The following is a 21,791-nucleotide window of genomic DNA, read 5'->3' as shown; positions in this document are numbered from 1 at the left end:
GTTGGACCATAAAGAAAGCTAAGTGCCGAAAAATTGATGCTTTTGAACTGTGGTATTGGAGAAGACTCTTGAGAGTCCCTTGGACTGCAAGGAGATCCAACCAGTCCATCCTAAAGGAGATCAGTCCTGGGTGTTCACTGGAAGGACTGATGCTGAGGCTGAAACTCCAATACTTTGGCCACCCGATGTGAAGAATTGACTCATTGGAAAGGACCCTGACGCTAGGAAAGATTGAAGACAGGAGGAGAAAGGGATGACAGAGGATGAGATGGTTGGATGGCATCATAAACTCAATAGGCATGAGTTTGAGCAAGCTCCGGGAGTTGGTGATAGACAGGGAAGCCTGGCATGCTGCAGTACATGGGGTTACAAAAAGTCAAACACGACTGAGCAACTGAACTGACTGACTTGAGGATGTAAAGAAACTAGAACCTTCATATATTGATGCTGAGAATGTAAAATGGTACAAACATTTTAGAAAACTGGCAGTTTCTTAGAAGCTTAAACATAACTTTATCATCAGTCAGTTCAGTTCAGTCGTGGAGTGCATCGAGTCGGTTGATACCATCCAGCCATCTCATCCTCTGTTGTCCCCTTCTCCTCCTACCCCTAATCCCTCCCAGCATCAGGGTTTTTTTCCAATGAGTCAATTCTTTGCATGAGGTGGCCAAAGTACTGGAGTTTCAGCCTCAGCATCAGTCCTCCAATGAACACCCAGGACTGGTCTCCTTTAGAATGGACTAATTGGATCTCCTTGCAGTCCAAGGCACTCTCAAGAGTCTTCTCCAGCACCACAGTTTAAAAGCATCAAATTCTTCGGCACTCAGCTTTCTTCACAGTCCAACTCTCACATCCATACATGACCACTGGAAAAACCAAAGCCTTGACTAGATGGACCTTTGTTGGCAAAGGAATATCTCTGCTTTTTAATATGCTACCTACGTTGGTCATAATTTTCCTTCCAAGGAGTAAGCATGTTTTAATTTCATGGCTTCAATCACCATCTGCAGTGATTTTGGAGCCCTAAAAAAGAAAGTCTGACACTGTTTACACTGTTTCCCTATCTATTTCCCATGAAGTGGTGGGACCGGAGGCCATGATCTTCGTTTTCTGAATGTTGAGCTTTAAGCCAACTTTTTCACTCTCCTTTCACTCTCATCAAGAGGCTTTTTAGTTCTTCACTTTTTGCCATAAGGGTGGTGTCATCTGCATACCTGAAGTTATTGATATTTCTCCTGGCAATCTTGATTCCAGCTTGTGCTTCTTCCAGCCCAGCATTTCTCATGATGTACTCTGCATAGAAGTTAAATAAGCAGGGTGACAATATACAGCCTTGACGAACTCCTTTTCCTATTTGGAACCAGTCTGTTGTTCCATGTCCAGTTCTAACTGTTGCTTCCTGACCTGCATACAGGTTTCTCAAGAGGTAGGTCAGGTGGTCTGGTATGTCCATCTCAGAATTTTCCAGTTTATTGTGATCCACACAATCAAAGGCTTTGGCACAGTCAATAAAGCAGAAATAGATATTTTTATGGAATTCTCTTGCCTTTTTGATGATCCAGCGGATGCTGGCAATTTGAGCTCTGGTTCCTCTGCCTTTCTAAAACCAGCTTGACCATCTGAAAGTTCACGGTTCACGTATTTTTGAAGCCTGGCTTGCAGAATTTTGAGCATTACTTTACTAGCATGTGAGATGAGTGCAATTGTGTGGCAGTTTGAGCACTCTTTGGCATTGCCTTTCTTTGGGATTGGAATGAAAACTGACCTTTTTCAGTCCTGTGGCCACTGCTGAGTTTTCCAAATTTGCTGGCATATTGAATGCAGCACTTTCACAGCATCATCTTCCAGGATTTGAAATAGCTCAACTGGAATCTGTCACCTCCACTAGCTTTGTTCGTAGTGATGCTTTCTAAGGCTCACTTGACTTCACATTCCAGGATGTCTGGCTCTAGGTCAGTGATCACACCATCGTGATTATCTGGGTTGTGGATCTTTTTTGTACAGTTCTGCATATTCTTGCCATCTCTTCTTAATATCTTCTGCTTCTATTAGGTCCATACCATTTCTGTCCTTTATTGAGCCCATCTTTGCATGAAATGTTCCCCTGCTATCTCTAATTTTCTTGAAGAGATCTCGTCTTTCCCATTCTGTTGTTTTCCTCTATTTCTTTGCATTGACACTGAGGAAGGCTTTCTTATCTCTCCTTGCTATTCTTTGGAACTCTGCATTCAAATGGGAATATCTTTCCTTTTCTCCTTTGCTTTTTACTTCTTTTCACAGCTATTCATAAGGCCTCCTCAGACAGACATTTTGCTTTTTTACATTTCTTTTCCATGGAGATGGTCTTGATCCCTGTCTCCTGTACAATGTCATGAACCTCCGTCCACAGTTCACCAGGTAATTTGTCTATCAGAGCTAGTCCCTTAAATCTATTTCTCACTTCCACTGTATAATCATAAAGGATTTGACTTAGGTCATACCTGAATGGTCTAGTGGTTTTCCCTACTCTCTTCAATTTAAGTCTGAATTTGGCAATAAGGAGTTCATGATCTGAGCCACAGTCAGCTCCTGGTCTTGTTTTTGCTGACTGTATACAGCTTATCCATCTTTGGCTGCAAAGAATATAATCAATCTGATTTCGGTGTTGACCATCTGGTGATGTCCACGTGCAATCTTCTCTTGTGTTCTTAGAAGAGGGTGTTTGCTGTGACCAGTGTGTTCTCTTGGCAAAACTCTATTAGCCTTTGCCCTGCTTCATTCCGTATTCTAAGGCCAAATTTGCCTGTTACTCCAGGTGTTTCTTGACTTGCAATTTTACTCACTGGTGTTAATATTTCTCCTAGTCATGAAAACAGATGTCCACAGAAAGACTGGTACAGTGTTTACAGTAGCATCAATCAAAAAAACCCAATCTAGAAAAAAATCCCAAAATTGATTAATCAATAATCTAAATGTGATATATCCATACAATATGCAGCAGTAAAAAGGAATGTTCATGTATGTTACACAGTGAGTTAACTTAAAAATATGCTAAGTGAAGGTAAAACTCTTAAGTTCCATTGCTACTCTATGCTCTATTTCTGTAAATAAGCAGTAGGCCTTATGTAATACATTGCCCTCTGCTGACCTTATTTTATATTCACTTTTTAAAGAGCATTTCTTTGTGATCTCTCACAGCAGATTCAAACTTCTCCTCTTAGAGATCAGGTTTTATAACTTTTAATGTGTTAGGTTGAAAATTTAGCTACTGCTTATTATGTTCCCATATCTTAGAAAATATGCTCTGTAATTATTTCATTCATCAAATGATCTCTATGAGGTAGATTATTACGATTCCTATCAAATAGGTTAGAGAGATGTCAGGCCATGCTAAGACTTAGCTTCATAGACTACTTTTCTGAACCAGGAGTCTCTTCTGGAAGATCATGTTGACTGTACATGATGTGCCCTAAAGCTGTGTGTGCTCCCTCAGCTGTGTGACTCCATGGACTGCCGCCTGCGTCTCCTGTCCATGCGATTTTTCAGGCAAGAATACAGGACTGGGTTGCTATGACCTCCTCCCAGGGATCTTCTCAACCCAGGGATCAAACTCGCCATCTCCTCCATCTCTAGCATTGACAGTCAGATTCTTTACCACTGAGCTACCTGGGAAGCCCCCCAAAGGTATATGTGCATTTAACTTAGGTGTTTGTGTGCTTTTACTTGAACTACTGACAAGTTATTCAGGATAGCTTTGGATAATATATATATATATATATATATATATATATATATATATATAAAACACATATAAGAAATTTTCTTATCTAATTGCTGTGGCTAAGGCTTCCAATATTATGTTGGAAGAGAACTGCTGTTACTATTCAAATGCATAAAATGTTTCAATTTCTGAATGTCAAAATGCTCTCAGTTCTAACAGAAAACTTCATTTTTATTTAAAGCAGTTTTAATAGTCTACCAAACTCAGGATTGTTCCCTAACCCATTTTCGAGGATGATCTGTTTCCAAGGTGCTGACATCTCAGCACCAGGAAGTGGTTTCTGGTCCACATGTTGTCTTGGTCCTTGCACACTGTCACTTCTAAAATCTAGGTTTCTAAAACATGGTCTTTGACATTAAAGACTTTTCCCTATAGCATGTCATGCTCCTGTTCAGGGTCCTACCATGGTCTCCAGATACCAGAGATCCAGTCTCTATCATCCTTACCCAGCCACAAAACTCCTTGCCAGTTGATGGTCTGGTTGAAAGAGGAGTGAACACCTTCACTCCTCTTTCAGACTGACACATACTTAAGGGCTTTCCTTTGACTTCTCTGTAAGAGCATACTCACTCACTCTGTGGGATAGTTCATTCTTCTCACAGAACTAGAAGTATGGAGGTGGGCAAATCTAGGACACTGTCTCAACAGGCTCAAAGATGTCAGAATCCTGGGTTGGCAATGACCTCCCTGCTTCCCTGTGGTCTCAATGTGCCTAGAGTAGCTCTGGTCATCACACAATCACATTCAAAGTTAAGCAGCACGGTCCAATACAAGGCAGTTTCTCCTCCAGAAAAATTCCTCTTATGAAACCCTCTCCCCCTCCACCACTCCTTACATCTGATTGGTCAGCTTTTGGTCCACCCCTACGTCAAGAGGTAAGGCACCTTTCCTGAGAAAGAATCCATACTTCAGGAACTTTTGAGGTTCTCCTGTTAGTCATTTGGGTAAGTGTTCCACAGGACCTCCACAGATAACCACAGCACCCCTCCAACCCTTACTGATGAGGTTATCAGGCTGTACAGTCTTCCCTACAGGTCTCCCAGCTACGCTGTAGGGAAAGGGAAATTTGCAACGGCCTCATCCTGGATCCCCACCCCAATCCATTTATGGAATTCCACAATACCCATCCCAGAGCACTAAGAGCAGGGACCATTTCTCCAGTACTCACCAAAGTCTAACTCAAGTCCCATTCCCTCCTTATTGTTTAGTTGCTAAGTCATGTCCAACTCTGTGAACCCGTGGACTGCAGCACACCAGGCTTTCCTATCATTCACAATATCCTGGAGTTTGCTCAAACTCATATTCATTAAGTCGGTGATGCTATCCATCTCATCCAATCGCCATTCCCTCCTTACCTGCTGGTAAACCTCTTGGGGTGAAGTTTATTACCATTTTCTTCTGCTCTGCTGCCATTGTGCAACTCATTATCAGTCCTCCACGTTTAGCTTTAGACAAGTTTATGCAAAATTACAAAAAGTCATTTAAAGTACCTGCTTCTGGCATTAAATTTTCCAGAGGCAATTTTGGCACTCAAAGCCAATAATTTGTCCTGTGGTCATTGCTGAGTTATGTACTCACCATGGTGCACTAAGCTAAGCCTTTTAACCTAATTATAATAGTGGAAGAACTTCAAAGGTTAACACAAAAACATGTGTTATTAAATGTACTACTGTGGTCAGGATGAAGGGGACATAGGGCATTATGTGAACTCTGTACTTCCTGCTCAATTTTGCTGTGAAAGTGAAGCTACTTTAAAAAGTTTTAAGGGGGAAAAAAAAAACTTTATTAGGTTTAATGTTGTACCAGGCCCAGTGGTGGGAGTATATGTATCTTAGGGTCCCTGCTGGTCCCTAACCAGCCTTCACCTTAAAGTCCCTTCTGACTGAACCTTTCCATTTCTATTCAAACTTTTCAAGCCTGTAAGTCAGCGGTGGAACAGTACCCATTAGTCTTTATGTCACGTGTTTTTCCTAATTCCCTCTGCTGTTACCTGCTCAGTCTGAAAACTGGCCCGTTAAGTCATTTTCCAGCCTTCCTTGCAACCACAGTAGTGTAATTGCAGCACCAACTGATGACTCACAAAGGAGTCACTACTTGGTGTCATTGGAACACTCTTCAAACTGGTTTGGCGGTTGAAATGTTCTTGCCCTTCCCCTTATGTCTTCCTGCCTGAAAGAGGAGTGATGGCATTAATAACAGTCATTGTGACAAAGAGGAGACCTTAAAAATGGGAACCATGTGCTAGAGTTCAAACACATCTTTCTAGAAAAGCTAGAAAGTATCTAGGCAGCAATCATGAAGCTTCCTTACTAGCACTGGGTAACCGTCATATTTACTTGAAATGCAAATTTATCTAAGCTACTGATGTTAACAGCAGTTCAATTACTCCACCCAGATTTTCTTACAGAAAAAATATCCTTATACCAAAATAAAACTTTATGAATCCCAAGAAATACAGCAAAATTTTAAGTTATGAATCCCAAGAAGTTAATATACCTGCTTCCCTCAGGTGGGCCAATAACCAAACTTTTTTTTAGATTTATAATACTGTGTCAACTTCAGGCATACACCGGTGATGTTTTTCATAGGTTATAAGATAGTGAATATAGTTCCCTGCATTATACAGTAAATCCTTATCGCATATGTATTTTATGTAGTTTGTATACATCTCTTTGCCATCAACCCCCAACTTCCTCTCTGGAATAATCTGTTATTAAAAATTCTTTTTTTTGTTGTTGTTATTAAAAATTCTGAGTGTTACATGTTGATTCACTTGTATTATCTTTTAGTTTTCACATGTATCAGTGGTATCCTATCTGACTTCACCTTACTTCTCTATTCTTGCTGCTGCACATGGCAATCTCATTTTTTAATGCTGAGTAATATTCCATTGTTTGCATATACACACCTTAAATCAATTGTTGATGGCTGTCCTTGCTATTGTAAACAGTGCTGCTTTGAACACTAGGGGGCTTGTACCTTTTTCAATTAGTTTTTCCTCCCCCAGATACATGTCCAAGAGTGGGACTGCTGGATCCATAACGTAGCTGTTTTTAGTTTAAGAACCTCCATACTGTTCTCCATAGAGGATGAAGCAATTAACATCACCACCAACAATGTAGGTTTCCCTTTTCTCCATAACTTGTCTACCATCTATTATTTGTAGACTTTGCTTATAGCCATTTTGACTTAAGTGAGGGGATATCCAATTGTGGTTTTGAATTTCTCCATGTTAAACACTTTCCATGTGCTTTTTCAACCATCAAACTTTTCTGAAGGCACTACATCCAATCCCCAGGAGCCCCTTTCCAGCTCACCTCCCACCAAGATCCCAACCACAGGAGGCAAAATAGGAAGCACAAGAAAGAACAATCTGGAAAATCAAGTTCGATGGGATGGGGGAAAAATGAAGGTTGGCTGGTGTGGCCCAAAGATTTTAACAATAAGATGGTTAAAGTTCATTTAGAATACCTTTATAAGCAAAATTAGGGAAATTCTGAAAAATTAAAATCAATTTACAGAGGAAATGAAAGCCCCAGTTGGTCAGAGGTGTGGAACATGCTTACACCTCCTGACCTTGCTTCCACTGGATCATTCTCTGAACTGGAAACAGGATGGGAAACTTCACTGACCCGATAGTCTTTTAAACATATTACTATTCAAATCATTTGAAAAAATTTTAAGCTGCTCCCCAGTATGGTTAAGTGTTTGAAGTAGGCTGGAGAAATGAAGAGGGATAATGAACAAGGTAGTGTCTACTTTAGAAGACTCACTAGAATGAGAATTATTTCAAGAAAGTACAATGTCCTAAGCAGATGTAATTACTACAAAGACAAAACCATTTCCAAAAATGAAAGAGTAGGGTACGGCTGGAGTTAGCTTCACTAATACACATCTGTGAATAGTAGAATCAGCAAATTACTGCAAAGAAAAAAATTAAGTACTTTAACAGACCTTAAATCTAAATACAGAATAAAAAATTGCATCTAAATCTGAAAGGATGGTTAAGAATGATTTAAAAGCACCAAGTTTTAGAAATATTATTTTTATTAGAAAGATATTTAATAAAATATGTATATATCTTATAACCTTTCATTTTTGTCGACCTTCCAGTCCTTGCACATATTAGAGAGAGATTCAATCACAGGATTATATACCAGAATGGGTGCTCAGTGCAATGATGGATTCCCACACTATGCAATACCACCCCTAAGAAGTGCTCCAAATTTGAAGTCCAGAAAACAAAAAAAAAACTAGCAATGCATAAATACAGTATAGGAAAATGCAGAGTATTTCAAAAGTTTCATTAAATGCCTTCTGGATAAAGAGTTACAAAGGGGGCTACAGCTGGCAGTGTCATGAGCAGAAAAGGGAAAATGACCAAAAACAAAACTATGCTTTCCCAAACTTTTGAGCAACCCCAAAGTGAGATTACATGAGAAACTATACTTCAGAAGTCTTAAATTCTCAGCAGTTGATGTTCATATAATGCTGCTGTTTATAAATCACTAAACCAAGCACTGCTTCTTTGGTATGCCAGCAATGTTTTCATTCGTGAGAAACTCTCCAGAAAAAAGTGTTTACACCAAAGCAAGGTACCAAGGAAACCGGTTACCGTGGTATAATAAGGCCCTAAGAAAGGCAGCAGGTCGTATAGTTACCTCCTTGTGGGCAAAATCCCTGCCCGAAAACTATGCAACCTACTACCTCTTCCTAGGAACCCATTTTTTTCTTGCTGGTCTTCTACTTAGTAGATGGACTTCAAATTAACCTGTTAAATTAGGCCATATTTGGGGGGGGGGGGGGGGGTATTTAAAATTAAAACCAGTTAGAATTCACTCACTGATAGCTTTTACAAAGGCACTGGCCAGAATTCCCTGGCAGTCCAGTAGTTAGGACTCCATGCTTTCACTGTCGAGGGTCCAGGTTCAATCACTGGTGGGGAAACTAAAATCCCTCAGGCTATACAGCTAAAAAACAAAAAGCTGGCACCACAGACTTTTCAAAACATTTAACAAAGTACTAAAATATAATTTCATAAACTCTCCATCTCTTTTGATAAACTAGAAAATCAGATGACAGTATGTCTAAACCCTCTTCAGCACTGTCAAGTGAAGCTAACTTACAGTCTGTCCCCTTTAGATGCTGTCTCCTAGTTACAACCAGTCACTTCTAGGCCCAGGTTATCTGGGGTTTTGACCCTTGACGTAGAGTAACTAGAAGCAAATTCTGATCATGGTTTTTGTCACCATCAAAAACAAGCTTTCAGAGATTGTCTCACTGTACCATAAGGTACTTTTAAATGTTTTAAAAAACATAGTACTCAACCATTTGATTCAATTGCTAGGCTTGACCAAAAAGGGTATGAAACGTATCCCTGAGTAATAATAAAAGATATAAATTCATTTTTCACCAGACCTTAGGTATTACTTAAATTTCCAATCACAAACTTGTGATGATATCCATTCTGGAGGCACATGTACTGGAAACCCACAAGAACAACTTGCCAAAAATTTCTTGAACATTCCCACTTTTCTTTGGCACACCAAAAGGTAATGACTATAAAAGGCCCCCTACCCAACAGGTCTATGTCTAGTTTGAAGACCAATTCTGGAACCATGCAGGTTTCCATCTATATGTATGCCAGGGATGAACTAAAAAAACATGAATCTAACCCAGGGTAAATCACCTGGTTTGGACCCATCCAGGAGAGAATTTGATATTTTCTCTCATGCAAAGTTGCTGCAGCTTACAGCACTGTACAATGATTGCCTAAGATACTAAGATTCATGACAGATGGAAATATTTGAGAAGAGGTAACCTCTCTCTCACCTACACTTTGCCTCTTTCTCTTCTCCCAAAATAAAACAAATGGCAAGCACTTAAAACAGGGAGCATTAGCTGATTATAAGGGCCCAAGGTAGCATTTCCTTGGAGAAGGAAATGGCAACCCACTCCAGTACTCTTGCCTGGAAAATTCCACGGACAGAGAAGCCTGGTAGGCTACAGTCCATGGGATCATAAAGAGCTGGAGACGACTGAGCAACTTCACTCACTTTCAAGGTAGCATATGACTTGGCCATTGGAAAAAAGCTGAAACATGGACTTTTTTAGGAAAGTCCTGAAGTTCCACGATTAGAAAAAAGCTAATCAAGGGTGTTAAAATTCAAACATCCCTTTCAAGCATTATCCTCACATTTTCTTTAAAACAACTATAGACTTTCTAAACTGACAAGCTTCAGAGGACCTCCCTTTGTGAATGAAGGCTCATTTCAGGTTTTGGGGACCAGGGCAAAGCTGACATCTTAAGGACTTAAAAAGGGAACGAGAGCTGAACCCAAGAAACCATTTCTCCTTTTCTAGGCTACAGAGTGAAGGTGTCCAAATCATCACTGCAACAGTAGTTACAACAATGCCTAAGGTCACATAAACACCCAATTGGGGACTGAATCATAATCAACCTGATTTCAATTTAGCTTAGACAGTACTTTTCCAGTTTGTATTTACCTTTCCCACCTAGGATCTCACCTTGGACATCTGTACCAGGGGCAGTTAACCTATTCACAATTACAAAAATGCATGGTGCCCTATTAAGATTTCTTGAAAGTTATATACTTTCTCCACTCTTTGATATTTTTGCTCAATTTCAAATTTCTAAAATATACCATATGTGAAAAATGTAAATGCTAGATCACTGTGTCTATTGTAGGTACACCATACTTGAACAGAGAATGTTATTATCAAGGACTTAAGTAAACTGTTAAGTACAAAGCAATGTCAAAATTAATTCTTCCAAGTTTTAACATCATCTAGACAAAAACAAAATGCAGCAAGTCTACTCCTCAGGGAAGGCAATAGATTGTATAGTTATCTCCTGAACAGGGTAAAATCACTACCCCACAACTATACAATCTACTACCTCACTCTGATAGAGCAATCTTTTCTTCTGAAATGAAGACTGCAACTCTTTATGGTGCATTATCAACATCAATCAAAATAAAATATACACTTATTCCAACATGCAGAAATGAGAAGCAAAAAGTATCCCAATCCCCAATCAGTCTAGTCTCTAAAATAAGCAGCAACCTGAACACTATTAAGAAATGCTGCACTACAGCATTTTTACACAAGTCAATCTTAAATGCTGCACAATTAGTTATCAACTGTGTGAGGTTGTTTGGATGCAGATTTTTCTATCACCTTAGGAAAGACAGTAGATTGTATAGTTATCTCCCAGTGGTGGGTGTGACCCTAAAACTATACAACCTACTACCTCATCCCACAGTGAAGAGAATGTCCAGGGAGAATGCTGAAACTGGACCAGAGCTGGGCATCACAGGAAAGCTCTCTCCTAGGTAATCCTGGTTCTCCTGTGTGATTAAAGGAGAAAAAAAAAAGTATTAGACTACTTTCATTCACTGAATGTGAACTAAGTTGAACTGAAACAAACCTTCCAAAAATCAGCAATTTAAACTGTAGCAATATTCATGATCTGAACAGTGCTTTTATTCCTTATATTTAGTATTATTCTAAATTCTTAGCTATCTGAATCCATGTATTTATAAGATTTAGAAATCATGATTTTATTGCATCTTACTTTATTTATCAACTTTAATTTTCTTAAGTTATCAGAACACTTATCCTTCCCTTGAGAAACCCAAAAACTCCATTACAAAGGAGGAACAGAAGATCCTCTAAAACACAAAAGTTCTGTACAGTATGCATAATCCATGATTAAAGGAACGGCAAAAAATATACAGAGATTCTAATTTTTAAATTAACGTACTCATGTATTCCATGCCGGCAAAGAAAGGCACTGTGAAGATCAAAGTGTGGAATCAAGCTATTTAACGTTTTGGTACAATACTCTCCGAACTAAGCAATATGATCAGCTTAGTTTTATAATCTAGATCTTACAAAGCTAAATCATATTAAACATCAGTCTTCAATTTACTTATTTCATACTTAACAGACAGCTACCACAAAGATTTCTTGATTTGTTAAGGAATGCACCAAATTTAATGTCAAGGAAAATTACTGAGTGGTGACTTACTAACAACCAAAACCTATAATCAAAACCATTTTTATGACATACAGCTCCATGTTATTAGAATTGAAAGTTCAGAAGTAACCCCTATACATTGGGTCAACCAATTTTCAACAAGAGTGCCACAACAATTCAATGGAGAAAGAATAATTTTCAGCAAACAGTGCTGGGACAACTGAATACCCACACGCAAAGAGAATAAATCTGGGTCCCCACCATATTTAAGTAACTTAAAATAAGTAACTTATTTTAAAGAAGGGTAAAGAATAGCCATTTCTCCAAAGATATGATCAATAAGCAAAAAATGGCCAAAAAGTACATAGAGAGACACTCAACATCATTTATTACTCATTAGGGAAACCTGAATCATAATGGGACAGCACTTTCAGATCCATTAGGATGGCCATAATCAAAAGAGAACAGAAACAAAGGAAGCATTATTGAGGATATAGAGAAATTATATTCCCAACTACGGTTGGAATGTAAAATGGGTCAGGTGCTTTGGAAAGTTTAGCAGTTCATCAGAAAGTTAATTCCACTCATAGTTATATTCCTAAGAAAATTAGACACAAAACTTGTATATGAAATGTTCACAGCATTTGGAGTCAACAAAAGTCAAGGTTCAAACCCTGGCCCAACCTACTCACTGCCACTGAAGCCATGTGCAAGTAACTTAAGCTTTTCTAAGGTCTCTGTAACATCAATTGGACTAAATCATCTGTAATGGTAAGGGAAAAAGATTTACCACACCCTCGATATACATATGGCCCAACATTAAGCCCCTTCATGTGTGCCATCTTATGTAAGTCATATCATCTCTGTTTTACATAGGTGGAAACTGGTGCCAAGAAGTTTAATAACCTGTTCCAAATTATTGAGATCTCCAAACTTATCATATCTGAGCCTATTTCAATTCTACAAGGCCAGATGATGATTCAGGCATGAACATGCAAAAAACCGCCCCTAAAAAGTCAGGGCTTTACAAGCCACTAGATGGTGATTGCAGCCATGAAATTAAAAGATGCTTACTCCTTGGAAGGAAAGTTATGACCAATCTAGATAGCATATTCAAAAGCAGAGATATTACTTTGCCAACAAAGGTCCATCTAGTCAAAGCTATGGATTTTCCAGTGGTCATGTATGGATGTGAGAGTTGGACTGTGAAGAAAGCTGAGCGCCAAAGTACTAATGCTTTTGAACTGTGGTGCTGGAGAATACTCTTGCGGGTCCCTTGGACTGCAAGGAGATCTAACCAGTCCATCCTAAAGGAGATCAGTCCTGGGTGTTCATTGGAAGGACTGATGCTGAAGCTGAAACTCCAATACTTTGGCCACCTCATGCAAAGAGCTGACTCAATGGAAAAGACCCTGATGCTGGGAGGGATTGGGGGCAGGAGGAGAAGGGAATGACAGGGAATGAGATGGCTGGATGGTATCAACGACTCGATGCATATGAGTTTGGGTGAACTCCGGGAGTTGCTGATAGACAAGGAGGCCTGGCATGCTGCGAATTCATGGGGTCGTAGAGTCGGACACGACTGAGCGACTGAACTAAACTGAACTGATCTTTCTCCAGAACCAGCAAGTGTTGTATTAAGTCGCCTAGTCATGTCTCACTCTTTGCAACCCCATGGACTGTAGCCCGCCAGGCTCCTCTGTCCATGGGATTCTCCAGGCAAGAATACTGCAGTGGGTTGCCATTTTCTCCCCCTAAGGATCTTCCCAACCCAAGGAATGAATCCAAATACTGGTCCATGACAGAACAGTCAGACAGACTGGTCCAGACAGAACAGTTTACATCTCCCACTCCATTCCATTTTTGGCAGAATATAACAAGTAATGGGCTTGAAAATTTGAGTACATATCTACTGTTTTCTTAACTTTTAATAAAGTTTTCAAAATCCAATACATGAATTTTGAATATATATTTTTAAAATTAAAAATTCATTATTAACTTCAGTGGGGGTTAAAAAAAAAACCCTGCATCAAGTTCTTCGACTCTTCAGCAGATCTCAGGTGCCAACTTCCCATTTTCAGATGGCAGGTCTATTCTAATAGAGCCAGTTTATACCTTAAAATCTATGTCCAAATACATGTACATTCACACACAAGGACTTACATAAAGACAACTTTCTGAAGCATCATTTCACATCTATCATCTGGAAAATTAATGAACAAATTCATCTTCTCATTTTAGGTCTACTATGAAGGGTAATAATGCAATATACAATGCCATATCTTAAATATAAGTATCAGTAAGTGAGAATACTGAACCAGCATAGTCCTTACTTTTAAAATGACAGCCAACAGTAAAACCAGCTGATACCTCTACCACAACCCTCAAGCCCAGCCCAGTTTTCTCATCTAAAACGTCTGAATCTTCATCAAACATAGGAATCTAAGATTAAATAAACACTGAATCTAAAAATGTATTCATTTTTCAACTTTGGCAAGTGTGGCCTGCTTATTTCATACTATTTAAGTTGGGAGTTTATGGGTGAGCAGCACAGCGAACAGGTATCTACTATGTAGCATCACCATTCATAATTCACAAGAAAAATATTTTGTATTTTTAAACAGTACTCACACATACACCAGAGAAGGCAATGGCACCCCACTCCAGTACTTTTGCCTAGAAAATCCCATGGACAGAGGAGCCTGGTAGGCTGCAATCTATGGGGTCGCTAGAGTAGGACACGGCTGAGCCACTTCACTTTCACTTTTCACTTTTATGCATTGGAGAAGGAAATGGCAACCCACTCCAGTGTTCTTGCCTGGAGAATCCCAGGGACGGGGAAGCCTGGTGGGCTGCCGTCTGTGGGTTCACACAGTCGGACACGACTGAAGTGACTTAACAGCACACATACACGTCTATACATATGTAACACTAAATACTAGTATTACGGTTGCTTTAGTCACCAAGTCATCTCTGACTCTGTGCTGTGCTCATTTGTGTCAACTCTTTGCAACACTTCGGACTCCTCTGTCCATGGGATTTTTCCGGCAAGAATACTGGAATGGGTTGCCATTTTCTCCTTCCCAACCCAAGGACTGAACCCATGTCTGCTGCACTGTCAGGTAGATTCTTTACCACTGAGCCACCAGGGAAGCCAAATACTAAACTAATATAGTAAGATACTAATATTCAATACTGTTCACAAATGAACACTAACTCCTACTCTTTTATTTTATACATTATTATACACATATATTGACTTTATGATCCACTGATGGTTTTCAATCTTCAGTTTTTCAGATTAACTCTGATTACAGCAAATTTTGGAAACTAAAATCTAATAGCAAAGAGGAAGCAATGTTTAGTTAAGCAAGCTTTCAGAATACAATCCATAAACTAGAATTTATGGATTTTAAGAACCCATGGGAATGTTCACTAAGAAATAAGGTTAAATAAAACTCAACATACACACTGATCACAACTATACAATCTTTGGCTGGAGAAAGAAGTTATGTAGCTGACTAACGTGTTTTCATTCCTTAAGATTTTCCCTCTAAAGCGTATTTCAGAATCAGAGATCCAGTTTGAATCCCGGTTTCTCATTTACCTTGTCTTCAGACACATCAAGTGATAATCTCTCAGCTTTTGTTATTTCAACTCATAAAAATCAGACAAATCTTACAGGGATGTTAAGAGGAATTAGAAATAAAATACAAAAACCACAAAGTATACCAAGTGCAGAGTGGATGCTCAATAACTTTCAGCTACAACCATCAGTATTAGACAATTCTAAAACATTCTTAGACAAGACTATCAGCTAAAACTATCCGAATGTGACCTTTTACATATTTTCTTTTCTAACAGTAACACAATTTTACATGCATTTTCTATCCTGTTCACTTACTACCTCAGTCTGGAGCTTGAACTCCTCCCCTCCCCATTAAATACCCTAGTGACCAAAAGTCTCAACTCAACTTGCACAAAATGTTTCTGTGCAACATGGCAGTACAGGAAAGGAGTTTACAGGTCAGGCAACTACGTGGCAGCTGTGTTCTTTTTCAAGTTAAATAACCTCCTTGAGGTTTAGTTCTCATCTCCAGTTGGAACCTAACATCCACACCTCACAGGATTGTTCTGAAGATTAGGAACACACACAGATCATCTCAGTGATCCATCTTAATGACATCTTAGCTGACATACTCAACAAATGGTAACCATTTTTCTTAATAAATTAAACCTATTTGAGAAACTAAAAAAACTAAGACTGCACCTGCAACACAGGAGACGCAAGTACAATCCCTGGGTTGGGAAGATCCCCTAGAGGAGAAAATGGCAACCCATGCCAATATTCTTGCCTGAAAAATACCATGGACAGAGGAGCCTAGTGGGCTACAGTCCAAAGGATCACAAAGAGTTCGACACAATTGAACACAGCGCACAGCAAGACAGTTATTTTACCTTCTTGGGTATACTTGTGACAGTCAAAAATACTTATCTTCAGTTAAATCATGCATCAATTTAAAATGTCCTGTGAAAAGGCAATCTACTTATTTATGTTTATCTATATTTATATAAAAGTTTCTAACACTTTTAATATTCACTTATATCTTGGTAAACGATAATGTATGACATCATATAGTTTAATATACTTGTATAGTCAACTTTGGCCAGAGTTCTTAACTTGCATCCATAACCAGCTTCAGTAACCACCAGAAATTGTATATACAATTTCTCTGCAAGTTTCCATAGCTTTTGCCACATCTGCAAAAAAGTCTATAACCAAAAGAATGTTAACTGCCATGGCATTAAAAACACATTTGAATATATATTCTAAAGGCTACATATTAATTAAAATATATCAATACCACCTTTGCATTTATCAATTTTCCTACTTAGTCCAAACACAGGCATACCCCATCTTTTCTACATACTTAATATCTATTAACACTTTGATATTCTGAGCTAAAATGTTGTTTTCTCCAGCAATCGAATATTCTCACCTTTTATATTTACATACTCCTATAAACAAAGTAGCTCATTAAAGTTCTACTTTTTACATATTTCCATCTCCATTTACATGCCATCTTACAGGTGACTAAACATTTTTTTTTTTTTTGGTCAAACTTTTATACAAATACAACGAAGCATTTCCTTTAGTCTCATCACCAAGTTTCACTTGATGATAAACACAAATCAAAATTAGAACACTGGTTACTTAATACAATTTCCTTCAAACACTCAGTTGAATATTAATAAAATTATCTGATGATGATGGCTGAATATTTAAACATAAATACATATACAAATTCTCCAATTGTATTTTGATTCCTTTGACAGAATATAGGCATTATTTTTAGCCATGGATTGCCCCATCAAGGTTAAGTTGACAAGTGAAATTGACAAGATTAAGTTTTTGGCAATAACTAAGTTTTACTAACAAAATTAACCCACTTTTAATCTAAGATCTTAATTTCTTTTTTGAGAGGGGCTGAATTTTTTTAAATGGAGGTATAATTGACATATACCATTGTATTAGTTCCAGGTGTACAATGTAATTTGTTATTGTATAACTGTGAAATGATCACCACAGTAATCTAGCTACATCCACTAAATTTATTATCCTACCAAATACTGCACTAAGCCTGAGACTCATGTTGAGACTCATGTTAAGTTTTAAAAGCTAAGTACTAGGTCATGTTTTCCAAAAGGACCATTTCCTTTCATTCACTTAGACACACAACATAAGGCATTCTAGATTAGATGAAACTATCTAAATTCTGAAATTTAAAAAAATGTCAGTTCAATTCCCAATATTCCTCTGAAGATTCTGCAATGCAAATTGTTAATCTAGGGCCAACATCCCTGCTGTTAAGTACATTCTAAGCTACCTCCCTATATTCTGCTACACACCCTATAATGCACACAAAAATTTCGGGTAAAGCAGAGTACTCCACTTGGGTGACTTGTTCTGCTTAGTGGTCCTTATATATACACCATTATTTCTCAATCCTATCATATTCGACCTTCCTATCCTTAATTATACTGATATGTACCCAGGTTGAAAAGTCACCGTTTAATTCACACAATCCCCAAAGTCAAGAAAAGGTGGCTTCTTGTCATTAAATCCAGATTCCCCAGTTTACTATAACCAACCGTATCCTTAGTCTACAATGTACAAGAAAAATATTCTATAACTGACTAAAAAACTGGGGAGAAGGGAAGAAACGGCCAAGTGAACAAGTAGTTTAACTTCATAATGAATACTGGCACAAAGCAGAAAAAGCAGATTAAAGGAACATCATCATTAATATCTGCTATTTTAAAACAAATCATTCAAAATCTCCTAAAACATTCCTAGAGAAGCAAAAGTGATACTTAATGAAAGCATAGTTGTCATCTGCCTCAGAGTCCTTAAATCTTATACCCAGAAAGAGCCTAAGAAATCAACTGATGAAACTGCCTCACATTTGAGATGAGGCCACAGACAGAGGGGACATTTTCAGCTGATAATCTGAAACACACTTAGCCAGAGAAAGCCAATTTCTGAAGAGCAGCTAAGCAATCCACTATCCATTTGGTGTGGTAGTCAGTAGCCACATGTCACTCGAGCACCAGAAATGTGACTAGCTCCAAATGAGATGTGCTGTTACCGTAAAAGACACTCTGGATTTCAAAGACTTAATATAAAGCAAAATAAAAAAGCCAGTAGCTCTCTTTTTATCCTAATTGACTGTGCAATGTTTAGTACACCCACAGTCAAAGATCATACAGTGATCAAGCCTTCTTTATTTCACCCGAGGTCACATTAGGGCAATGTTGACAACTCATTGCTGGGGATCCAAATTCTCATCCTGTGCTGTGCTAAGTGGCTTCAGTTGTGTCTGATTCTCTGCGATCCAATGGAGCCCACCAGCCTCCTCAGTCCGTGGGTTCTCCAGGCAAGCATACTGGAGTGGCTTGCCATGCCCTCCTCCAGGGGATGTTTCAGACCCAAGGATCGAACCCACGTCTCTTATTGTCTCCTGCACTGGCAGGCAGATTCTTTACCACTAGCGCCACCTGGGCATGTACATGGAAAAATCATTCATCAGTTAATATTCTGGGGTGAAGAGCTTTTACTGTCTAAATAAAAGCTTCTCCAGATTTAAAAACATTAAGTGATTAAAATGCATGCTGGCCACTGATTGCTAGCTCCTGAAAACAAAAGTGAAAGGAACATGTTCCACCAAGTATAAATAATCAGGGCCACTTTTAATACTCCTTAAAGACCAGTGATATAAATGGGGGGGGGGGGGGGGGGGGGGGGGGGGGGACACACGCATTGGAAGAAATGTTCTCCAAACTTTTTTGATACTCATCTTCAGAGAAGTATTTTTGAAGGAATAAACATTATACAACAGAATCATCAGTTTCATATAACAAACTATTGATACTATTTTCTGTTTTTAAAAAATTCTGACCACCCACTGACTTGATTTCATAACCCAGTAAGTCAGGACCTACAGTTTGAAGAACTTGATTTAGGATTCATTTTCATCAATTTCCACTACAAAGCTATTAACTGTTCAAAGAAAAAGCACACAAATATCTATAGTGTGTTGTACTCTAAACCAAGAAATTCTAGTTAATGCTAACCACTCCACTCTCAAAGTTCACAAGTTTCACAATACTACCTAACTGGGTATAGTAAATCAAACACCCTCAAAAAACCACCGAAGTAACTTACAAAACGTTACTTAACTACATATATTTTCTGAATATTCTATAAACGAATCAGACTGCCATACAGCAGAAAAACTTGGACAAAGGACAATTATTATACTTTCTGAACAACGTTTCAATTTAAAATTTAACGTTTTAAACAAGTGCGTGATTTTCTGGCCATCAGAAATGAATGAGGACTGCTAAATGAGGTTTTTACTCTAGCAACTGCGTGCCAAGAAAATAATCATCAGTAAAGTTACAAATAAAAAAAACTCATCCAGTCTTCTGATTTACTTAAAGAATTCAACATTCACTATCCCCGATGCCTTTTCCCATTTGCCAGCCCTCTCAAAATCGAGAAGTCTATTTTAAAAAGCTTTAGAGTTGACCTCTGACACAGAGGCAGGGGGGCCAGGCCGTACTGTAAAAGTTGGCAAGACTGAAGGCCATCGCTAGCCAAGGACATAAAGGTTACGCATTCCTCACACCGGAATCCTCCAGGAACGTGCATCAGCCAACCTGCTTCCAGGGTGTGCAGCCCCCAAGTCAGGGATGGGGCCGCTGGTTGGGGCCCAGGTCGCCATGCATGAGCCCGTCCCCCCGGGATCCCACTTCCTCCCGCCCGCCCTCTCCACTGCCAAGGACGGCCGCAGGGGTGGACCGGCTGCACAGCTGCTCCAGGACCGGAGGCTGAGTTAGGCCGGCGGATTAGCAGCAGCGAGGTAGCCCAGAGCCTGCCCGCCCGCTTGTCCCGGCCCTCCCCCGCACTTCCTACCTTCCCTCTGGCATCCCAGCCCCCAAGGCCAAGGTCTCCCCTGCCCACAAACCTGATAGCGGAAGTGACGTCAGGGGACCTGGCGCTGTCCACAGCCAGTCACGCCATAGCGGGAGGGAACGCTGGCCAATGGGCAAGGCGCGGAGGCGGGACTTCCCCCGCCCAAGTTTGATTGAAGTTGGGGGAGGGGCGGGGTGAAGAATGTGAAGAATGACCCCTCCCCCCGTCCGTGAGGCGCTGGGCGGGAAGCGGAGGGGGTTGGGACCGACCACGCCACGCGGCGCCCATCCCCCACCCGCGCCACCACCTACTGCGGCCTCTGCTCTCAACCCGCCCGCCCAGCTCGCTCCAGCCCTTCAGGCCTCCACCAACCGGTTCGCAACACTCCCGTTTTCCCACCGCCGCCGGGGGGGGTCCGAGAGATGGAAAATGGCGGCCCCGCGCTCGCCGTCCCGCCTCTGTACCCACCTCAGGCTTGCGGAGGAGGCCGCCGCCTGCCGCTGCCCTCCGCGGGGACAGCCCAGCCCTCGCGCCCGCCGCCCGCCGCCACCAGAGAGCTGCACACGAGGACCCGGATGGAGGAGGCGCGGGCGGGCGGGCCGCAGCAGCCAGAGGGAAGGCAGCGCGGGCGCCGGGAGGCTGAGGCAGGGGCGGGCTCGAGAGCAGCGCACGAACTCATTGGCGGGACCTTTTGACTGACGTGTGTGTCGCCCTTTTGCCTCAGCCGAGTTGGGCTGGCCGGACCCCACTGGAGACGGCATCCGGACCCGCCCCGTACTGGGCGGCCTTCGGAGGAGGGGCGGGCGGGACCCGCCCGGGACCCGCCCACTTTGCCGCTCCCCGTTTCTTATTGGACGGCTGGGAGAGTGGTGGCGCAGAATCCTGCCTCTGCTTGTGAAGGACCGGCGCCGTCACGTGGCCTTCGAAATCGCGCCGGGCTGCGGTGCGCCGCGCTCTGGCTTTAGGACAGTGTACCGCAAGCCTCACAAAGGACTGTCCCGCTCGCCGTCACCCACTCCGCGCCTCCCCTCGAGGACTTAGACCGACCCGCTTTGCCTCAGTTTACCCGCAAGTAGGTGAAGCAGTCTTGTCCGCCGTTTGCCCCAGGTTTTGAAGATTCTTGTTTTTTCAAAGTAATCCATAATTTTCCTAACTTAATAATAGCTTAAAACATGGTTCGTCCATGCCGATTATAACTTTCCAAACTCCGGAAAGCACTGGTTGAGTACCCTTTCAGATCTCTTTATGGCTGGGAGTCCACCACCTGCACCTCACTGTTTCTCTTAACTCACTGCTACTTTGTGCACAAGATACTAAAAAAAGACAAAACGCATTCTCATGGATAACAGAACTGTTTTTAACAGCACTAAAAATTTACCTGGTGCGTCTACATTTATGATCTCAGATGGCACTATGCTAGTATTCGTCTTAGTGCATGCAAAAAATGCCAAAGGGGTTACTTAGTTAATTTTGTGGGCTGAAATGAACAAGAGATGAGGAGACAAAACTTGAACTTGGACCTGAAAGATGAGCATGATTTAGGACTTACA

The 21,791-nt window shown here is 40.5% G+C and overlaps 2 long non-coding RNA genes across 2 annotated transcripts in view; one reads left to right on the top strand and one right to left on the bottom strand.

Moving 5' to 3' along the window:
* Window positions 1-3,757: 3,757 nt before the first annotated feature.
* On the bottom strand, window positions 3,758-20,857 carry LOC139184616 (uncharacterized). The gene is made up of 2 exons (XR_011568161.1): window positions 20,710-20,857; window positions 3,758-11,130 (listed from the first exon to the last, which is right to left on the bottom strand). It is a non-coding gene; the product is annotated as an uncharacterized lncRNA (long non-coding RNA).
* An 11-nt stretch (window positions 20,858-20,868) lies between these two features.
* Window positions 20,869-21,791, top strand: part of LOC109563271 (uncharacterized) — a 72,701-nt gene continuing 71,778 nt past the window's right edge. The window contains exon 1 of the long non-coding RNA XR_002181322.2: window positions 20,869-21,313. This is a non-coding gene — a long non-coding RNA (uncharacterized lncRNA). The remainder of the gene's footprint in view (window positions 21,314-21,791) is intronic.

This window comes from Bos indicus, chromosome 8 (assembly GCF_029378745.1).
Source record: "Bos indicus isolate NIAB-ARS_2022 breed Sahiwal x Tharparkar chromosome 8, NIAB-ARS_B.indTharparkar_mat_pri_1.0, whole genome shotgun sequence".
Lineage (NCBI taxonomy): Eukaryota > Metazoa > Chordata > Mammalia > Artiodactyla > Bovidae > Bos > Bos indicus.
This window is presented reverse-complemented; position numbering and strand designations above follow the sequence as displayed.